The following is a 9,450-nucleotide window of genomic DNA, read 5'->3' as shown; positions in this document are numbered from 1 at the left end:
AAGTTGGAGAAAAAAGGCTTACTAGACCAGAGTTGATACAATTAACTTCAGAGAAGGTTTGACTAATTCGTGATCGACTTTTGACTGCTCAAAGTCGACAGAGAAGTTATGCTGACCCTAAGCGTAAAGATGTAGAATTTATGATTGGTGATCATGTATTTCTGAGAGTTTCCCCTATGAAAGGAATCATGAGGTTTGGGAAGAAAGGGAAGCTTAGCCCTCGTTTGTTGGTCCATTTGAAATTTTGGAGAGAATTGGAGCAGTTGCTTACCGTTTTGCCCTTCCACCTGGTTTTGCACATGTACATCTAGTTTTTCATATTTCTATGCTTAGGAAGTATGTACCAGATCCATCTCATGTTTTACAACCTCAAACCATGCAATTTAGGGATGATATGTCATATAAGGAGCAACCAGTAAAGATTTTAGATCGACAAATTAGAAAACTTCGATCTAAGGAAGTGGCTTTGATCAAAGTCTTGTGGCATACTCACTCAAGTAGTGAGGCCACATGGGAGGCAGAATCTGAAATGCGAGCCAAATATCCTCACTTATTTGATTCTTCAGGTTAGAATTTTGTCTATTCAAATTCGAGGACCGAATTTTTTTTAATGGAGGAAGTATGTGGGAACCTATATATATTTATTATTTATTATTATTTTATTTTAATTAGCTTACAATAATTTAATATATTAATAAAAAATATATATATTTTATTGGATGGTCTGCTTATTTATTTTTAGATATATATAGTATCTTTGAAATTAAATATATATATCTGCAATCTGAATAACTCAGTTCAATAATAACTCTTATCACATTCTACACCTAATAAAACTCTTGAAATATATATATATATATATATATATATATATATATATATATATATACCCTAATCATCTCTTCTGCTAAACTTTGCTCTCAAAACCTGTTTGTCATCTCCTTTTTCTACCAAATACTCTCAATAGGTATTTTCATCATCTTTTAATTATTGTTATATATGTACATATATATATAAATATATAAAAATTTACGATTTATAATCTGATGTGCGCAGAAAATTTCTAAAATTTTATTTCTCAATTCAAAAAAATTCTCATTCCTTGTTCAATAATGGGTGAATCTAATTTTATTTTCTTTTATTGATCTGTTACAACTACTCTAAAAATTTATTTTGATCATTGATATTGAATTGGGTTGATCATAATTACTATTGGACAATAATTGATTATTATATATATGTTATTTTATTTTATTATTATTTAATAGTTTTCTTTTATATTTTGGATATGTAGGAGATTCAAATATTCATTCTGTCAGTTGAAATTATCTCTCTTTTATTGAATGTAGCTATTATTTTGGAGGTTCCAGGTGAGTGGTAATTATAGTATATGGCAACATTTTACTCCCTTTTAAAATTTTTTAGCATTAAGTTTGTTATTAAATGAAATTTTAAATCAATATTTTAACAATTATTTTATATGTGATTTTCTAGAGTTTTTTTTTATTATTAAATTTTATTTCGATTTTGATTAAATAATTGATTGTGTCAACTATCTCTGCATTAGACCCATTAGGATTCCGGGAACAGGCCTTTAATGTATTTATATTGATTGATATTTGACTATAAAAATTACCGATGTGTTACTAAATTAATTTGAGATTGATTTGATTTTAATTGACTCTCTGAAATTATTGAAATACACAATTGGAATTGCACTATCAGTTATTATTTGCTATTTGAAATTTTTTTATTGATTTTGATTGATTTGTACAAATTGATCTTTTATTTTTAATTGGTACCTGTGCCCAGTATCTGTTTCTGTTATCTGGCCCCACCGTGTGGACTATCACGGTATTAAGTTGCATTGTCGAGTCATACATCATTGCAGTTTATGGGTTGCATTAGTATCATATGCATTGATATCTGTGAAGGAGGAGGAAGGTATCTAATATCTAGTAGCGCGCTTACCATTTGGCCTTGGTGATGTGGGGTATCATCACCCTGGTGCACTGTACCATAAAATTTTTATTGAATGAATTTCTTTTATATATATATGTTTTATGAAGTTATTTTATTAATAATTTTGACAGCATGAGCATGATTTTATTGAATAGAAAATTTATTATGAAATTAATCAAGCGTCAGTCTGTTCCTATTCCATTGTGTGCTATAATTATCATTCACTGAGCATCTGGCTCAAACCACGTTTTCAATGCATTATCTGTTTTGATCAAGAGAATTCTGAATCGATCCAAATATTCAGTCCATTTTCTGGAGAGGGACAATCTTTGATTTGTTCTCATGGTATGCCCAAATTCTTGTTTTCTCAGGCTAATAATTAGTTTAGTTTATTGAACAGTTTAAGTTTTTATTTAAATCTGTAGAGACTCCGTAGTTTACCTATGGGATATTTATGATGTTTATTCAGCATTTTGTTTATTTAGATTTTGTCTATTTTTGGGATTAGTAAGTGACAATATATTCATTCAAGATACTCTGATAAGGCTTGCATGATTTAAGAATACTTAAATTATGCGCTGGTCACGGTTCAGAATTTTGGGTCGTGACAAGTAATTATCAAAAACTAAAATTAGGGGAGCCCAGCTCAACCCTGTTACATCATTTACAAACTATTTAAAACTCATAAAAAATTTTTATTTGTTAATACAAAAACTTAAATTCATGCAGTCATTGACAGGATTAATGCTACTACTAGTACATGCGGAGTTCTAAATTGTAAATTTAGATAATAATAATACAGTTAAGTAATTTTTTTCATAACTTGCGAGGAAAGGAGCAGGTTATTCTGAATAAGGTCTTCTCCTGTAGCCTGAAAAAATATGGTGAATAAGAGTGAGCGTTCGACTCAGAGAGTAAAATATCAATTTTAAGTATAATTTTTATAGCTATATAAAGCTAATGCATCCTAAATAGTGGAATGCAACACTATCAAAATTTTCATACACATCACATCATAACAGCAAAAAGGCAATTTGGAGCACTCACACACCCAACAATGTAAAGCAATACATATATGGGAACTGATCCCCTATACAGCCCTCTTAATCCAACCTCTGCCAGCGAGTGTCTCTCAAGTCGGACTTTCGCTTAATAAACCAAATGCAGGGTCCCAGCGAGAGTCTTTCAAGCTGTGTCTACCCCAACTTATCCATAAAGGACCAGGTCCCAGCGAGTGTCTCTCAAGCCGTGTCTACTCGTTTTGTCCATATCCAATACCTACCACACGCACGCAAACGCACGCACACTACTCCAAATTATCACAAACAACATCCATGACAATTCATCAATTAAGAATGCAATATAAAATGTGCCTAGTGTCTAACTACATAGATGTATACTTATAAGTGATGCATGGGCATACCTGAACATATAATAATATTTAAATTATAATTAAAATTAATATTTTATTCACAGTACACCGAGGACTCTTGTAGCTGCTGGATGGAGAAAAATAGTTGATCTCGATCACCTAAATAATTATATTATAAATATATTAGTACTAAGACAAAATAAAACTCTAAAGAGACAACAGACAACCTAATACATGCCGGAAATCTAGTAGAGTTTCCCTTATACCTAGGACCTACCCAATCTGTACAAAGATTCAAATAACACTTCTAAATTCTCAATTTCTACAATCACATCTCATCAACATCATATGGCCCCTCCTGGGCCCTTCAAATCAGACAATAGTCATAAACTTAAAAAATTACGTTTTAGTCCCTATAATTGACATTTCATAAAATTTCACTCCGACAAGCTCTAAAAATTCTAAAATTTTGCTCTGCGGTCCTTAGCAATATTATAGAGCTAACGCAAAAGGAATTACAATTTTCTAATCACCTATGAATATTTTATGAATTTTATTCTAACACAGTACAAGGTAAAAATTGAGCAATGTAGAGTTCAAGTTTGTCTATGCCAAATCTGACACCTAAAACGTGTTTAGAACGTTTGAAAATGCTAGGATTGACTATAATATAGATCACATTCTAAGATGGGCGGCCGGAAATGCGGTCCCGATACTGGTGAGCAATCATTGATTTGATTGCACCTAAATTAAGTCCAAATTGTGTTAATAATTTTCATAAAATTATTTTTAAATTTTGAGAATCGAAAAAGTGTAAAAATCTCACCAAGCAATCTAGACCGTCCGATTATCGCATTTTCAAACGACGGAGCGAGACTAGTCCTATCTTGAAGATCTCGTCGTCCCGAGTATATCGGTGGTCTCGGATTTCCGATCCGATGGTCGGATCGACAGGAAACTTGTCGCAAAGCCCACTGTCCAAAACTTTCTTTCTCTTCTTTCTCTCTCATTGGAACTACAGCTGCCGGCGACGGTTTGAAACACCACCTGTAAGGAAAAAGTGCACCAAGTCATGAGGAGGTGAACGCCGGTGTGACTAAAGCCATCCGGTGTTGGAAACGCTGGGAATCGAGGCCCAAAGCTCCGACGGGGTGCGACTTCTCTCTCTCATCCTTCCTCGCGTTTTTACAGCCAAAGCTCGCCATCGGGACATCGTCGGAGGTCACTGGTGTCGGGGGTGGTGGTTGGAAACGCTAGCCGGCAATGGGTGGTGGGGGTGGTGGCCGAAAGCAAAGGAGAAGGGAGGGAGAATGATGGAATCGGGGAGATAGAAAGAAAGGTGGGGAGGGGGGGCCTGCGCACTGCGTTTTGGGTTTCTGTTTTTTATTTTATTTTATTTTTTTTTTAACTTCTAATGATACTATTAGTCCCTCAACTTCTTAGAGGTTTACAATTAGGTCCAAAATTATTTAATTATGTTAAAGTTTAGTAAAATTCTAGTAATGATAAAATAAATATAATCTAGAAAAATTTTATTATTTTATTCTCATTTCATAAATTAACTTTAATTAAATTGTTTATTATTAATTTATTTATTATTATTATTATCTTCCTTTATTTTAAAATCAATTCAAATAAATCTTATAATATTAATAACATAATATTTTCTTTTTATTTTATTTATAATTTAAAAATTTTGGATTGTTGCAAATATATTTTGTAAGAATATTAATTAATATGAATTGAAAAGCCTCAACAAATTAATTAAATGAAAAAAAATGCAACAACTCTAGTTGCTATTCAATGGAGTGTTGTATTCATAAAGTTTTAATTATGTCTTTGTTTTAATCGTCTAAATTGTCAACATTTCTTTGTCGAAGACTTTAGTAAACGGCCACTAAAAATTTTTGTCCATCCTCTAAAAATAATTCATCAACTCCAGAAATAAATATATACAAATTAATTTATAATTATTGTAGTTTCATTGGTAATTCCTCAAATCATCCATCCAGGGAAAGAAAGATGAGAAAAAAACAAATGCAACAAGACAATTTGCCATTGGAAACCTCTAACAATGGTTGTATAAAATTTTATAACAATGAGATGATATAATTATTTTGGAGAAAATTAAACTAAAAAAAGAAAATCATTAATTGTTTGGATATTGAAGCTGCAGAAATACTTTCCCTCATTTAGGCTGTTATATCCTTCTCTTTAAAATCCTCTTATATATATATCGGTTTCTTTTTATTTTTTTATAATAATTATCATATTTATATTTATTGAAAATATATTTTGAATATATCTCTTTATATTTATTATTACTGTTAATTTTTTAGTGAATAAATTATTAGTTCTGACTTTATTAGTAAATCTTGAATTTTTATGGTGTTTTTTCTTATTCAATATTTTTTTACTAAAATGTTTTATTTTTATTATTTAAAAATTTAAAAATTATCTGATAGGTTCATAAAATGATCATAGAATCAAAGAGTAAAGTGTGCAATCTACCTATTAACCAATTTACATATTTTATTAATAATTATTCTATTTTTTAATTCTTTAAATTATTTTTTTATATGAATGATTAATTTTATTTATGTAATAATATAATATATTAATTTAAATTTTTGTTTTATACTTTAATTTTAATTAATAAATATTTTTTTTAATTTTTATAAAAAATTATTCAGTCTAATCTAAAATTTAAAAAGCTAGGAAACCATAATTGCATATATGGTTTAGATTTTAATTTACGACAAAAATAAAACATATGTAAACTCATTAACGCGTTGACTCATTTGCCGACCAAAACGCAATTAGCGTTTTTTTGGACACGACATTGAAGCTTTAATTGTTAGGAATCGAAAGTCCAATCCATTAAATATGCAGAGGATGCATTTAGAATATTTTTAATCTTTTTATAATAAATACTTAAAAATAAATATTTAATTTAATAATTATTAAATTATTTTTTTATATAAATTTTAACGAATAATGGCTATATATATATATATATATATATATATATATATATATATATATATATATATATATGTGTGTGTGTGTGTGTGTGTGTGTGTGGTGAAGTTTCCTATGATATGATCATGCGTTTGACTTTTTGCTAAGTACAAAATAATTACATGCGTGAGTTTTGCTTTGCTGTGATCGACACATGGCAAATTGTTGTTATGCATAAATGTTAAAGTTTTACTTTTGCTTAAGCTTGCATGGTATTTTGAGCAGAATTTAAATTAATTATTTAATTTTAAAATTAAATTTCTAATTTTACTTTTATTTGAAAAAGCCAAAAATACCTAATAAATATGAGAGTAAATTGACTGTTTAATTTTACTTATAACGAGTGAGATTTTAAATAACTTTTAAAATTTTCTTTTTTGAGCCTTTAAAATCATTTAACAAAAAGTATAAAACTTGTTTTAGATTTTAGATTTCGAAAACATTTATAAGAAAAATAATTTAATGAGCTAATTAACTCGTAATGAGCTAATTAAGTCTTATAAAAATAAGAAAAATTTTATTCATACTCAATTCATTGTAAATTTAAAATATAAATATATGAGATCTGTATGTATATTTAATAAGTAAAATTCATCATTCATCTCATATTTTAATTAATAGTAGACTGAGTTTAAATAAGAAAAATTTACACTAAAAACCTTAAATAGATTTAAAATATAAAATATATAATGAGATTTATTTATTAAATATATAAGTCTGTTTTAATTTTATGATAAATTAGATATAAATAAGAATTTCACATTAAAGAAATAAAAGAGAATCATGTTGCTTCAATAATTGTTTGTGCAACTACTTAACATAGCCTCCTCCTCTTCCTCCTACTCTTACTACTACTAATAATAATAATTTTCTAAAATGATTGATCTCAACCAGATGCATATTGATAAGATGATTTTTTTTTTTCAATTGGCACATATAATGATTAATGAAAAACAAAACTAAAATTAACATTTTAACGACTAATTTTATCTAATATAGAAAATTAAAAAAAAATTCCTTAATTACAAATTCAAGAGGTATATATAAATTGACCTTTACACTCTTTTGAAGTGGTATAGGTTCGGATAGGATAGGATACGACTATTCAAGCTTGACTGCTTATCCATGCGTGTGGTACCCAAACGACACCCTACAAGTCCAGTACACAATGACTATTTCTTCTCCTTCTTCTTGTTCTATTTTTCATTGTCCGAAACAATTTACATTGATGATGGTTTTGCATTCTGGTTGAGAGTTGACTCATTCGATTGGAAAATGGGCTAGACAGATTAATTGCACCCATTATTATTTTTTCCCCACTCGGTTGCAAGTAGACTTAGTTAGCTGGTCAATCTAGTCTGGTTTCAATTTCTAAAATAAAGGCCCAGGACTTATTCATAGGTCCTTGTGAGATTTTAATTTGGTTCAATTTAAATAGCTGACAATTTTTGGTTCATTTGCTTCATCACATATATAAATAATATTTTCTAAAATTTATAACAATTTAACAAAGGTTCTTACCAAAACTATATATTTTTATTATATTGAGTTTTTTTTTTCTAGAAGAAATAAAAAAAATCCAATTTGTTTTTGTTTAGAGTCCCTAATACTTTGCCTATAATTTTCGAGCCGGTAAATGATCCTTCTATAACCTGAAATAAGAAGAGATATGAGGTTGGTGGCCTGAGCAAAGTTGCTCCGAAGCTCAAATCAATAAATGCCAAAAGAGAAGAAAGTAAATATGAACAAAAATTAGAAGAATGAAATTGTGTACTTTGACAAATGTCACGACTCCTATTTATAAGGATAAGGATAATACATTTTCGTCATACTCAGGATCTTGCAAATTTATGTCTAGTTATTTTCTTCCATACATTATGGAAATACAATGCACTATTAGGTGATATTCTAGATGGAGATATAGTACATCCCAATAATCTGTGTCCAATTTTTAAGATAATCCTTTATTATTTGAACCCTTATATCATGTCTAAACTCCTTACACTTTGTCCGAACGCTTTGTGCCTTATCTGAATACATTGTGTTTTGACTGAACACCTTATGTTCGATTGAAACACTTTGTTTGATTGTCTTGAATGACGAATTTGAATCCAACCTGAACTTAAAGAATTCAAGTCCTTTAAGGACTTAATTCAAACTTTTTAGATACCAAAAGTTAAATAACAATATATGACAAATTTATCTTTGAATTATAAGGTAACTATATATATATTCCAATTCATAATTTATTATTATTATTTTTAAAAAGTATCATATTAAAATCACATTAATATTTCTACCTTTACCTTCTCAGTCTCACACGTAGAAAAAAAAAAGTAATTAAGTTAATAACCACAAAAATACCAATTCAATGAATTTTAATGGCATTACAACTATCTTTAAAATTATAAAATCTCAATTTTAAATTAAATTAAAATTAAACAAAAATAATTATAAAATTTGATCATATACCATCATTTTAAAATTTGATTATATGCCATCATTTTAATTTTTATTCTATTCACTTTTTTCTCTCTGGAAAAAAAAATCTTTCTATCATCTTTAAGATTTTTCCCCCCACTTTCATATTCAAAGGTTCTATAAAATAATTTATTCCTAATTTATTGTTTTGCAAAATAATTTAGTATTATTTTTAATCATTTTAACAATAATATGATTATAATTAATATTTTTATTAAATACTTTAATTACTCATAAATAATTTAATCAAACACATAATTATTTAAAAATTTTATATATTTTTAAATTTAAAATAACTTATAAATTAATTTTCATAAATTAAGCTAAATACCCTCAAATCATACAAATAGCTTTTTTCATAATTGTTGAAATTTTGACCATCCGGTTTAAATTATTTGTTTTTCAAAATTTTCATTAAAAGATTAGGATGCATAATTCAAAGAAAGATCCTATTAACAAGTGAATTTTTTTAATCTTATTAAATTAAAAAAATTGAAATGAACCTATAAATGAGGCATGTATTATATGGATTTGGAATATAAATTTTAATCCAAATATAAGATTTTGATAAATTTTTTTCCTTTAAGTTAATTTTAGAGTGAGGTTAAACTTGA

Source organism: Hevea brasiliensis, chromosome 7 (genome assembly GCF_030052815.1).
Source record: "Hevea brasiliensis isolate MT/VB/25A 57/8 chromosome 7, ASM3005281v1, whole genome shotgun sequence".
NCBI classification, from domain to species: Eukaryota; Viridiplantae; Streptophyta; class Magnoliopsida; order Malpighiales; family Euphorbiaceae; genus Hevea; species Hevea brasiliensis.
This window is presented reverse-complemented; position numbering follows the sequence as displayed.